The following is a 14318-nucleotide window of genomic DNA, read 5'->3' as shown; positions in this document are numbered from 1 at the left end:
TCAGCATGAGCCATGTTTGCGTTAATTGGTACATAATCAATGTCCATTCTACTAAGACTGTCAGTATGATCTTTTGATGAATTGCTTTTAATTTTGCTCTGACAGTTTGTGGATAGATTCTCAAAGGTGATATTACCTTGTTCATCTAAAACTGGATATTCCAGATCTATAGCCAGATGGCAAGGTACTGACATTAAATCATACTGATTTGAAGAAGTATAATGCTAACATTTTGAATTCTCCATGACAGCTTCTGTATTGCTCTAATCAAAGAAGGTAATGCATGAAAAGGTACTAATAAAACATACAGAGTCAGAGAAAAGACCATTCATTTGATAAGTAAATTTCTATGTAAGGTTGAATCATAGTGATTAGAACAGAATTACCAAGAGTAGACTTAAGAGCGGGTTTCCAGTCACCTTTTATAGTTGAGACAAACTGTTTTCCACTTCAATTTTATTTCAGAATTAAATTTCCCATTCAGTAGCAAAATTACAAAACAAACCAATTTTTCTGGCAAGTGTGAAAGACATTTCGTCAAACTCTGATGGCTTATAAAGATATATTTTTTCTTTTACTTCCATTTTACACAACTGAATAGAAGTAAGCAAACCATATTGCTAGTTAAATAGTGTGGGAAACATTTATACTTTACATAGATTCTACCTACATTTAATGTTATTATCTGAGAGGAGGATTTTACATATGAAAGAAATGTTAGAAACCATCTATCTGAACACTCTTACTTTACAAGTGAAGAAAATGCTGTTAAGAGATCTTAAATAACCTAACCTAATAGCACAGCCAGTAAGAATGGCATATCTAATATCTGGTTTCTTGACTCCTACTAATGTAATTTCAACCACATAATTTATAAAGCTATTTCTTGTCTGTTTTAAATTGCTGTTATTATAATTTATTTTATATATTTATTTGAGCTTTTGAATTCCCTGAAGAACCCGTTATAGTCTCTAAACCAGAAAACAAAATGATTTTATTTATTAATGCAACATATGTTTATCACATCCCTACAAGACAAAATCCCAACTTTACGGAACTTATGCACTATAGGGGGTGAGATAAAAAAGGAGAAAGCAGGCAATTACACTGGGGCCTGTTGTGTGATATGATAAGGTTATCATACGGTGTTACGAGCAGAGAGGCGGGTGGGTTGTATAATTAGGTTGATTTCAAGTTGAGTCCTGAATGATTAGAAGTTGTTACCAACACAGTGAAGAAAGATGAAGTATGTCCCAGGATTAGGGAACAGCGTGGAACAGTGTGCCAAAGCTCAGAAGCAGGACTGTGCTCTCCTTTTGTTTTCAAGGATGTGCAAAGAGATTGATTTTGCTGAAAAGCTGGGTGAATGACAAGAGAAGTGAGTAGAGAAGTAAGCAAGGGGCAGATATGACTTGCACTTTAAGCTGAGGGAGATAGACATCTGTTGAAGGACCTTAAGGAGGAGATACAGAGTTCATTGTGATTGAAGGGCGGGCACTGGCATCACCGTGGCCAGGGTGACTGTCTTACTCTGTGACTCCCCAGCTTTAAATCACGCAGCAGCTCCTATTCTCCTCAGGACAGGATCTAATCTCCTTACAAAGGTTATAGGATCTATCTCTGTTTCTTCCACCCTGATGCTAAATTTAAGCCATGCCAGAATAGAATGTTTTGTGCTAAGAAGACTGGCCTCCAGGACATTGAAAATGGTGCTTCTTACCTAGGACACTTCTCTTTCTCTTTGTCTAACCAATACCTACTCATACTTTAGGTTTTAGCCTAAACGTCACTTCCTCCCGGAAGCCTTCCCTGAAATCACTCAGTCCCACTCTAAGCTAGTTTTCATCTACTCTGTGTCTTCAAGACCCCCTTGTACTATCACTGTCATATCATCATCATCTTATAATATTATTGCATTAAAAAGCTTGTTCCTAAAAATTTCAATATGAATAATATATGTATGATATTACATGAAATAAGAATAATAAAACCAACACTGATGGAAACAGAAGTTGTGATTTCAGATTTACCTATTTTTCTCTCCATTGGCTATAAACTCTGCTCAGTAAATGTTTGTTGAAAAGATGCACTGGAGTGGTATCAAGCTGGGACAGTGAGACCGACACAAGCTAGTTACAGATGTGATGGAGGGCCTGACCAAGAAAATGGCAATGAGGTTGGCTGGAAGAGGATGGGCACTAGGGCTATGAAGGAGATAAAGGGGAAGAGTTGGCTGGCTGAGAGATCAGCTGTAAAGGATAATGGCAGAATAGAGGTTGCTCTTCGTGTTCCTGGCTTACTCAATGGCTTAATGGTGGTACCAGTCACTGGAATAGGGAGCCCAGAGCCAGAGAATTTATGGAAGGTCAAGATGAAGACTTCACTTGTGCATGTTGCATTTTTAGGCCTGAAAGATCTACAGGTAGAAATATGCTGGAGACTGTGGTAAGGTGGTCCGGAGCTCCTCAGGGTAATTTAGCTAGAGTGATGTGAGGCATTGGCGTGGGAGTGGCAGGGGAAGTATATAGAGTAATAGGAAAGAGCTGAAAATGCAGCCCTGAGGAACACAAAACAGTTTAGGATTGGGAGAAGAATAATGGAACTACAAACATGCAGTGATTTAATAATAATAGCTAACATTTGTTGTGGGCTTACCACATACCATAGACAGTGCCAAGCTCTATATCATTTAATCAATCTGACAATAGGATGAAGTCTCTTCTGTCCTTATTTCTCACTTTCCCTTTCATATTTTATAGCTATTGAAGTAATATATGCTTTTACAAAATTCACAGTGATATAAATACATAATTTAGGAGTAACTGTACTATATAACCCATTCCACAAAACAACTTTGGTAAAGTTTAGTGCATATTCTTCAAATTTTTCCTACTCTCTGCATATTTACATTACTATTGATCATTCTTTTCTTTAACGATTGTGTTATTTTTGTGAAACTTAATTTTCCGAGATGATCATGACTGATTTATTTTATATTTTACAATGGCTGCCTGGCATTCCATTGTATGGATACAATAAACAGTCCAAGTAATCTTGCGAAGAGTAATCTTTACAGTGAAGAAAATTAGGCTTACAAGTAAAAATAAGCTTAGGGTAAAATTATCAACAGAAAATGGCTAATAAATGGAAGAAACAGGACTCAAAAGAGAGAAGCAAAATAAATATCAGATCATGGAAGCCTAAAGATGACTAGATAATATGACAAGAAAGATGGGGATTAACAGCGCAAATACTACAGAGATTAAGTAGTATTTAGTAAGTATTTGTTAGCGACAACCATTAATGCTTGATGAGGACAGTTTCAATGGAGCAAGTTAGAGAGCATGATTGAGGGTAAATGGAGGATGACTAAGAGGAGATGAGGACTTTAAACAGCTTTTTCAAAAATTTTTAAGGAGAGGAGAGGAAAGAGGGTGGTAGTTAAAGAGGTTTATGAGATTGAAGGACTCTAAGTGACACCATTTTTTAAATCCAAAGCCATTCTGATAGCTCATGAAAATATTTTCCTTTGATTAGTAATTGGATGAATACAGAACCATCAGAGAGGCCGAGTGATTGTGTACCTAAAGGCAAAAATCATACTAAATAAATGTGCATCACATACCTTGACCCGTATGTAAAGGTCACCAAAGTATGTGTATGAACCACCTCTGATTTCTTCTTCTTTATTAAAAGCTTATTATGGAAGATTTAAGACATAGAAATAGACAGAAAAAATATCATGAGGAAACCTTTATATCCACTATGCATACAAAAAATAAAATAGTGCCAAGTTATTTAAAGTCTCAATGTACTCTTCTTTGATCTTCTCTCAATGACTTCACCTGAACAGTTACCAATATTATAAATTTGGTGATGCCTCTGCCAGAGGTAAAACTTTTTCTAAAAATACATTCTCATTTGGTCCTTTTCGGGGAAGTAAGATGACAGCTAATAGGGATTATTATAATGTTGATCTACTACTTGATTCTATAAGAAGCGCTCCATTTTGAAAAAGTTTAAAGCATGTTTTTATACAAGTAGTAAGATGAACTTTAGAAAGTGATTTAAGCCACACCAGCTAAGTTAATTTTCACGTAAACCCCACAGCCTGGGCGTTATAGTAAAAGAGAAAGCTTATGAGATGAACTAAAGCTTTTGCTTTGACTGATGCTCCTAATTTCATGCCATTTCCTTATCCTCATGCTGTCTAATATAATATTTTATGCTCAAAATGATTTTTTTTTAAGTTAAGCCTCTTATGCTGAAGCACCAGTCTTCCTGGTGAATTATGCAGTTCATTTGGCAGAAAGGATGTGCTGTTTATAAAAGTGAGTCTTGCAGCAGTCCAAGTCAAGGCATTGGGCTTGTGGTGTGAGATGAGAAGACCATAAGATGGGATGTTATTCCAGAGGCACATCACCAGATATTAATCAAGCTCATTGCTCCTCTATACGGTACTCTTCATCCATCCAATAATTTAAATCCTGGTCACATTAAATTCACTCTATTACCAGAGTATAGCTAATGATTTCCTATGGAGTGTTTGGTCTTGCACAGAGATAGTTTCAATAGCTGATATTTTTCCAACAAAGTAAAATATTTTAACTTTATATTAATAAAGAGATGCAATTATTTTTACAAGATTACTTCCCCCCCTTTTAAAAATCTCAATAACGTTTTGATTTACTGATTATTTTTGGAACAAATATAAAATTCTTAATGTTCTGAAAGGCCTATTTCTTCTTTTTGGAGAAAAATAATCTTTAGTCTCATAATCATGAAACATCAAATAAACATAAACATCCACAGCAGCTCCTTTGAGACAGGCTTAGATCAGATGTTGGGAAGTCAGTATAAATGAGAATTAGTTCTTTTCTTCAAGAAGTCCAAGGATGTCCTTGTGGATGCAAGCAGACACAGTCATGAATGATGTTTTCAGGTCCTTTAAACCACAGCACATTTCAGAGGCTAGGATTATACACAAAAAACACTTAACTCAAACATCCACTGAGTTTCTCTGAACTTCCAACCCTCCAACCCCTCAGTTCCCTTTGTATGAGGCAGAGGAATGTCTTGGAGTCTCTGCCTTACCTCCAAGAGTCAAGGCAATCACATTAAGATAGACCAGATCAGTCCAACGACTGGGCTTCCCAAGCTGCAGATACCCTTAGTGACCTCCTATGGAAGGTCCCTCCTGAATCCACTGCTCAGATTCCCCATCACACCACCCCATAGTCCTGTAGCCTATTCCTCTGCAGACTTTTGGTCACCCATCTGGCAGGTGCAGTGCCGTCAGCAGGCGGCTGGCCGTGTTCACCAGCTCCTTCTTCTATTTTTTCCCTGCCTCCACTTCTGATATGGATAAAATAGGCTCTGTTTTTCACTGTTAAAATTTCTTTCTTCCCTTCTGTAGGAACAAACTTTTCAATTAAACCTGCAAGATAAAGTATAGGATGTCCAGTTACATTTGAATTTAATTAAAAAAATTTTTAGTATGTCTCAAGTATTTCATGGGACATATTTATGCTAAAAAATGTATTTGTTGTTTTTCCAAAATGCAAATTTATCTGAGCATCTATTGTTATCAGGCAATCCTATCTTCAACTGGCATTAGACAGCCCAGACCCCAAGTGACCATTGTGCTTTGGCCCCTGGACGTTAGTCAGGCTCTATCAAGTTTGCATCTCCCTCTGGAAAGCCAGCCCACATCTTTGACTTGAGTTCCACTCAGGCTGTGAGCAGCGAGTAAAGGGTGGCCCTAGAAGAAAGGATATCATATTTAAACGGGATAGTGAGTAAATCCATTTGCATGAAGCAGGAGGTATTTGAAAATTTGGGCTATAAATCATCTTTTTCCTCAATTGTTTCCTATTTTACGAATTATTAAAGTCTTATGAAGTCACTTACTCTTTGATTAATTTTGAAATCATGACACCAGTATTTTATTTCTTCTGTTCCACACTGAATATACAGCAAACTCTTTTGCTATTGTCTTGTAACTTGGATTCCAGAACACTTGAAACTATCTTTAGAGTCCTGTTTTTCGGCTTCTAGAGGATAACAGGATCAGAAGATAGAAGGAAGATATTATTTTCAGGATTAGTGTTCTAGCAATACACAGTTGGAAAACTATGATTGGAGAAAATAGTTACTAATAGTGTTTTCTTATTATGATGTTTTGTTCTTATTATGCTTTGCCTTATTGTGAGAGTTCTTCAAACCTTTTTGCATAGTAAGTTGACAGGCATATGCCTCAAAGTTGTTGAGGGGTAGGTAAGTATGTATAGTAAACACATCTCTTAACCTTTGCAACCAAGTAGTGCGAAAATGGACAGCTAACAGTTTGAGCCCACTGCCACTTTTTCAGGGCAGAGCATCCTGTCCTGTGTATTTGGATGACTTTCCATCTGGAAGCCAACAGCAAGCCCTCCATCAGTTTCTTGAAATGTGGGGAGAAATTTGCATAATCCAGTGAATGGAAAACTGAAGGCCTATTCTGGCCTATTCAAGATATATTCTCCCTTGAAAAATAACTTTGGTAGACTCAAGATCAACGTTGGTTGGATAATGGAAGAAAGATAGAGTCAGAAAATCTATTCTCTGAGATGCTTTTGTGGAGGAACCAATGTCTTTTTTTTTTTTTTTTTGAGGAAGATTAGCCCTGAGCTAACTGCTGCCAATCTTCCTCTTTTTGCTGAGGAAGACTGGCCCTGAGCTAACATCTATGCCTATCTTCCTCTACTTTGTATGTGGGATGCCTACCACAGCATGGCTTCCCAAGTGGTGCCATGTCCACACCCGGGATCTGAACCTGCGAACCCCAGGCCGCTGAAGCAGAACGTGTGCACTTAACCGCTGCACCACTGGGCTGGCCCCACGATGTCTTCCCTACACAGTGTCAAAGAGAGATATGCTCTTGCCACGATTCTGGAAGCAGTAGGTTGTGGAACCTGGCTGCATGTTAAGCAGTGAAGGTGCAGCCTCCAGTCCTTAGACTAGTGAAAGAATGTTCAGGTTAACACTCATGGTTAACTTCTGGAAAGATTGTCTATTGAGGACTGGTGCCTGGTTTCAGATACAAGAAAATGTTCTAGCCATAAGGAGAGCAACCAGAACTAGCAAAGCAGAACAGCAGGTGCTAGTCAGTATGTAAGGGTCTGGGACATGCTTCATAGCTCAATGCTGCAGACTGGGTCCACCTGTGGGTCAGATATAAGGGAGTTCTGAGGCGCTATTCCTTTCAAAGGGTACAGTTACTGGCTAAGGCCAGCTTCTGGCACACTATGTCCCAGGGAGTTCGGCAGCTGAAGTGACCGAGGTTGGGGGGAGGTCAGTGAGGCAGCACGACTTGAGCATCTGGAAGTTTCAGTGGTCCACAGAATCTCAGGTTTGGAGCATAATTGTGGAATAGTGTAGATAGAAAATATTAGTTAATGTCAAGGGCTGCATGCTGGCAGCCCAGCCCTGCGCAGTGGGAAAAGGATCAGAATGTCTGGAAGCTGAGTACGCTCTCGAGTTTGCCACAGTCATCAATGCTCCCTGTGGCCTTACACAGGCTGCTTACATTTTAAGATATCCTGCTGCTGGGTCCCTAATGACATTTGAACTTGGAACCTGTGGTTGACACCTTACTTTTGTTTTGATGGATCCAGGAAGCTGGGAAGGACCAGAATCTTCAGAAGCAGCCAACACTGAATTCAGCTCTGAGGCACCAGGTCAATAAGACGCAGAGAAAGCAAGCTGCTAATATTGCTAAAGAGAAAGCTGTCTTCAGAATTGCAGTTATCAATGGTGTCTAATTCTGCAGATGCAGAAACTAACTGAGCTTCACTTCACTTGATGAAGCCAACGCTGGGAGCTCCTAATTACAGGGAGCCGATAGACACACTTTGTAATGATCAGATGTGAGGTGTATCACGTCGCATTGTTACCATGAAGACTTAAAAGTTCCGACGTTTGGAAATTATTTACCCTCACCCGTATAACTGAGAGTAGGATTCCAGATTGTACTCATAACTCACTCTTCCTTTCTGATATGCTTTTCTGAGTGGAAGAATACTGCATAAGCAAGCTTTTCAGGGATTGCATAAAATCCAAAGGCCTATCTCATCTATGAGTTTATGGGGTGATCTCTAAAAGAGGTTAAGATAACCTGTTTTGAGTTGTTGAGAAAAACTGAGCTCCACCTAAAGGGATGCTAAAAAGATACCTTTTGGTTACAGCATCATTTTGAAAAGCCACAGTATCACTAGTAGTTGTCATTATCCTGAAGGATTCTGTTTGAATTTATAGATCTGTGTCCATCTTAAACTAGAAAACATGACCTTGGCAATATAACCCTGAAAATAAGGCTTTTGCAAAATAAGCCTCTAATAGTTCAGACAATTTATCTCCAATATTGTACAGTGGTGAGCTGAAAATGAAGCAGAGAGTAAAGGACCGAAACTCCATCTGCATCTGTAAACAACCTTTTCCTCAAATTTCACATGAGGATAAGTCTGTGACTTACTAGAATGACTTTTTAAAGCACTCTTTGTGTCACTAAGAATGTCATCTTAATAATCCATCAACACATACCCAGCTGAACTGTTTCAAGGCTTTCTTCTACTATATAATCCTCCTTAGCAAGTCAGAAGGTAAACAGTTTGGGAAAAGAAGAAGAATGTCTATAATTGTAACCTGAGAGGAAGTGGAAGTCCAAGGGAAACACTTTCAAAGGATGATTTATCTGCACTGCAAAAGAAATTATAGAAAACCAATTTATAACACATTGAGTCAAATATCAAAAACAACCACTCTCAAGAATCTAAAACACCTTACTTGTATATTATGTGGACTATTCCCACTTACAAAAATTGGCCTATAGGGGCTGGTCCCGTGGCTGAGCAGTTGAGTTCGCACGCTCCGCTGCAGGTGGCCCAGTGTTTCATTGGTTCAAGTCCTGGGCGCGGACATGGCACTGCTCATCAGGCCACTCTGAGGCAGCATCCCACGTGCCACAGCTAGAAGGACCCACAACGAAGAATATACACAATTATGTACTGGGGGGCTTTGGGGAGAAAAAGGAAAAAAAATAAAATAAAAAAAAATTGGCCTATAGATGGAACACATTGGGATTTTTTTTTTTTTAACTTCACAAGCTTTACTTATCTTCCCCTTGTTTTCACAGGTGGACTTTCTGAGCTTAACATGTGCTGAGCATTGGGGCTATAAGGCAGGACAAACATACATTGGGTTTCCATGTACTTATTGTAGAAAATTTGCTTCTAATTCTTGGGAATTTTAGTTAGTTATGTTCCATTAAAACTAACCCAGGTCCTGGGGCTGGCCTGGTGATGTAGTGGTTAAGTTTGCGCACTCCACTTTGGCCCCCTGGGGTTTGCAGGTTTAGAACCCAGGTGTGGACCTACACGCTGCTCATCAAGCCATGCTGTGGCAGTGTCCCACATACAAAATAGAGAACGATTGCTACAGATGTTAGCTCAGCAACAATCTTCTTCCAGCAAAAAGAGGAGCATTGGCAGTGTATGTTAGCTTAAGGCCAATCTTCATCATAAAAAAAAACAAAACAAACCCAGTATTAGATGATTATTAACAGATATGATGCAATACAGGATTGTCAATATATTTGAGAACAAAATCACTCATGAGCAAAGGAGAGAAATTCAAGTTTTGGTAGTTGGTATGAAAACATGTTACAACTGAAATTATATGCCTCAAAACAAGAGCAATGAGGCAGAATTGAATTTGCTCCTATCTACTGATGAAACATCACCAACAGGGTGACGTCTAGTCACAGCCTTGTTCACTTCATCAACGAGGCTGGATAAAACTGCATTCATTTAAGAAATGACAACTCTGGGAAATTCAGCAAAATGGTAGTTTTCCACATGTTTATCTATTGACGTATCTTCACCCTGACAGACTCTTTAGTATCATAAATCAGGGGACTCATTTTAGAGGAGTTAATGTTGCTTATGCCAAAATGCTGCCCTGGGAATGAGCACACGGCTGCTGATTGTGTTAAAAATAGCTGAGGCTCATCTCCATCTATCCAGACCTTCGTCATTCTTTTTACTTACACACACCCACCCACACCCACCTCAAACCTTTTATGGGATGTTTTTCCATGAAGTGGCCCTTAATGGTTATTTTAATCTAATTTCACCAGTACAACTATATTGGAAGTATTGACACATGGAATTAAGTGACCTATGCAAATTATATCCTTTAGGAAAGCTTTCATTAAAGGTAGAGAGCAAATTTACAAAATAAAATATAACTGAAAATTAATTTAATAAAAATCTGTGATATGAAATAATATTGCAATAGGTATATATGCGTTATAAATTTAAATAAAACTTGTCAGACTAATAAAATCTCCTTCTTGATTACATTTACTTTTCCGAAAGAAAGAGGAGAAATACAGTTACCTCCACTGCATCTAATAGGGTCCCTGGGAAGCACTTGTATCATCAGGGGAATAGCTGGATCAATTTCCTCTTACTTCTTTCTGTGAAGGTGTGAAATCATTGGTAACACAATGCTAAGATGAAAGGAGAACTTGTCAACTACTTCTACAACACCTATTCTATACAATGCTTTTAAAGGCAATACCTTCGTTTTAATTTTGAACTTATCTGTAGTACTACTGAGATACGAAGAAAAAGAGAAAAAAATGAAATAAACCTCTGGAGGAAAGAACGTTGCCTAATAACTACCACAATGGGGATTGTGAACTATTATTGTGACAATGGAGATTGTCAAGACATTATTTCAATATTCTCTTAATGGTCCCTTGTGTTGGGGAGACTACTGATCTCCCCATAATTCATAATAAGAGGATTATAAATCCGCTAATTGTGGAAGGAAGAAAATTCTAATGTCTTGGTGCATTTAGATATATTAGGGGCACTGGTCTTTGGGCTCTGAGGGTTAAGTGGAACTTCTAGAAGCAGGTGTAGCGATAAAAAAGCAAACATGAGGGATCCTTGTCGGATTGAAAAGGTTCTGTGTCTTGACTATATCAATGTCAATATCCTTATTGTTGGGAGAAACTGGGCTAAAGGTGCATGAGATCTCTCTATATTCTTTCATAAAACTGTATATTAATCTAAAATCATCTCAAAGAATTTCCAATTTTAAATTTTAATTTAATTAAAAGTAAATCTATAAACATTTTCCTGTATTTTGGGGACCAGCTGTCACTTGTCTGTGAGTGAAACTTTCAGATGATGAAATAAATAAGCACTTGAGAAATAAATACTGAAGGGAAAATTTAGAAATGTGTCCTAAGGTTTAAGTAAATTTTTGTTTTTTTCATGAGCATGTGAGATCCTAGTAGTGGTTTAATAATAGTTAAAGTAAAAAATAGTTATGTTTACCAGACAGAGTTCCTGCTGGTAAAATAATTTCGTGTATCTCTTAATTATACATTCAGATATAGACGTAAAATTATGATCTCCAATACTAAAAAAAATTGTTTATCAGTAGTAAGAAAATTTGGAAACTGGTTTAAACTACTCTTCAGGCTCTTAAGAAAAAAGACTCAGTTTGGATATTTTGGAGATCAATACTCCTGCTGGGGGTGTCTAGAAGTGACAATCCGCAAAAGTAAACCCTGTCTACAGATATCAGAGAGCCAATAACACAAGAATCAGAGGGAAGTAAGAGGGGGTAAGTCCAGCAGTTTGGGCTACTTTTTCCTTAGAGGCATTTTATGGTTGAAGAGAGAGGAGCTTAGAGTTTGAGAGGCTGACCAACACTGGGACTGCTTTGAACGTCTAGGAGATAAGCATCAGAGTCCCAGGCCCACTGAAGGGAAGTATAGTAGAAATATACTTGCTCTCATAGAGACTGCAGCCTACTTGCAGTAATTTCATTTCCTGAAATAGGATTAAGTTAATCTATGGTTCTAGTGCCCTATTGTTCATAAACATTCCCAGGTGCCTGATAGAAAGCATGGTAACAACTCTTTGGGGTAAGAAAATATTATCCTAGACCTTAACTTATTCCTATAAATAATTTTGTAAGTTCAATGACCATGATATAATTTAGAAAAATAGGCAGAAACTGAAGGAGATAAAACAATATAAATGAAAACCAGCAGAAACAATAGACACTATAATAGATGACAGAGCAGATCCCTGGGAACCCAGATATTGGAGATATCAAAGACTTTAAAAATCACCGTTTATTATGTTCAAGGAGATAAAAACTGAGATTGATAATTACAACATAATTGACATATGGTATATATGTGTCTGTGTGTATTAAATAGAAATCCTAGTACTAGAAAATATAAAATTAAGAATTCAATGAAGAGACAGTCAAGAGACAGAACAGTAGATTAACAAGAGTTGAAGAGTGATTTAATGAATTGAAAGTAGATTACACATAAAATATCCAAAAGGAAAGACAAAGAGAAAATTGATGAAAAGCACAGAAGATATGTTAAGAGATAGAGAGGAAACAGTGAGGATATATGACATCCGTGTAATTGGAATTCCAAAAGCAGGGAGAAGGAAAATGGAGCAGAGGCAATATTTGAAGCTACTATGACTTCGATCATTCCAAAATAGATGAGATCCATCAAGAGAGGGTCAAGAAGCCCTATAAATGTCAACTAGGATTTTAAAAAACATATCAAGTAACACAAGAATAAAAGAGTGGTAAAAGAGCAAAGTGATAAAAAGAATAGAGTAGGGGCTGGTTCCGCTTCTCAGCGGCCCAGGATTCGCCAGTTTGGACCCCAGGTGCGGCCATGGCACCGTTTGGCAAAAGCCATGCTGTGGTAGGTGTCCCACATATAAAGTAGAGGAAGATGGGCATGGACGTTAGCTCAGGGCCAGTCTTCCTCAACAAAAAGAGGAGGATTGGCAGTAGTTAGCTCAGGGCTAATTTTCCTCAAAAAAAATAGAATAGAGTAAAATTGCTGAAAACGAAGGACAGGAAGGAAAAATACAATCTGCCAGGGAAAAATAGAGACTGCTTTCAAAGGAATAATGAAAAGATTGATACTTAACTGTACAATAGAAATAATACAAACCAGAAAAAAATGGATTAAAATATTCAGTGGGCTGAAAGAAAATAGGTGCTAATCTATAATCTTATACTTGGCAAAATTATTCTTTAGGAGTGAAAGTAAGATAAAGTGACTTTCAGGTAAGCAAAACAAGTAATTTATACCCCTCAGATTTCTATTAAAGGACTTGTTAAAGGGTTTTCTTCAGGTAAAAGAAAAACAATTCTTTACGGAAACTCAGAGATACAAGAAAGAATAAAGAACAACAAAAAGGATAAATATGGACATAAATCAAGAGCAAAGATTCTCAAACTTTAATGTAAATTACATTACAATCACCTGAAAGTCTGGCGGGAAAACATTGTGAGATCCCACATCAGGATTTCTATTGCGGTATGTCAGGGATGGGAATTAACATTTCTAACAAGTTCCCAAGTGATGCAAATGCTGTTGATCTGGGGCCTACACTTTGAGAACCACAGAGGAATACTGGTTATATAAAAGAGTGATGTCTTGTAGGGTTTAAAATTTATATTGTATTAAAATCCATGCATATATGGACAAGTATTTCGTGACAATGACAGCCCTTCTGTTCCATAGGAGAAAAAGATAGTCTTTTCAATAAATGTTGCTGAGCCAACTGGATACTCATGTGTGAGAAAACAATTACTTGATCCCTTCCTCACACCATGCGCTAAATTCAGTCTCAGGTGGATTGCAGGTTTAAATGTGAAAGGCAAAAATAAAACTTCTAGAAGTTAATGTCAGAGAATATCCGAGTGACTTGTTTAAGATATTCCTGAATAGAACCCAAAAAGCACTGTTTATAGGGGAAAAATTGAACTACATGAAAATTTTAATTTATGTTAATCAAAAGACACTATTAAGACAGTGAAAAGATAAGCCACAGACTGGAAGAAGATTTTGCAACACATGTAACTGACAAGGGGTTCATATTCAGAATCTATAAGGAACTTCTGCAAGTCAATAATAAGAAACTCACTATAAAAATGGGCAAAATTCTTGAAATGACACTTCACACAAAAGACTATGGCCAAAAATTGGCAAAAAAATATGAAAACTTGCTTAACCTCACTAGTAACCATGGAAATGCATATCAAAGCCACCACTTGATACCCCTGTTCAAAATCAGAATGGACAACTCTAAAATGATGGCAATACTAAGAACTTATGAGAATGGGACACAGTGAGAAATCTCATATACTACTAAGGGGAGGGTGAACGCAACCATTTGGAAAATAGTTTAGCATTATTTACTGAATTTGAAGAT

Source organism: Equus quagga, chromosome 11 (assembly GCF_021613505.1).
Source record: "Equus quagga isolate Etosha38 chromosome 11, UCLA_HA_Equagga_1.0, whole genome shotgun sequence".
Classification (NCBI taxonomy): domain Eukaryota; kingdom Metazoa; phylum Chordata; class Mammalia; order Perissodactyla; family Equidae; genus Equus; species Equus quagga.
The sequence above is the reverse complement of the archived record's forward strand: the minus strand, read 5'-3'. Positions refer to the sequence as shown.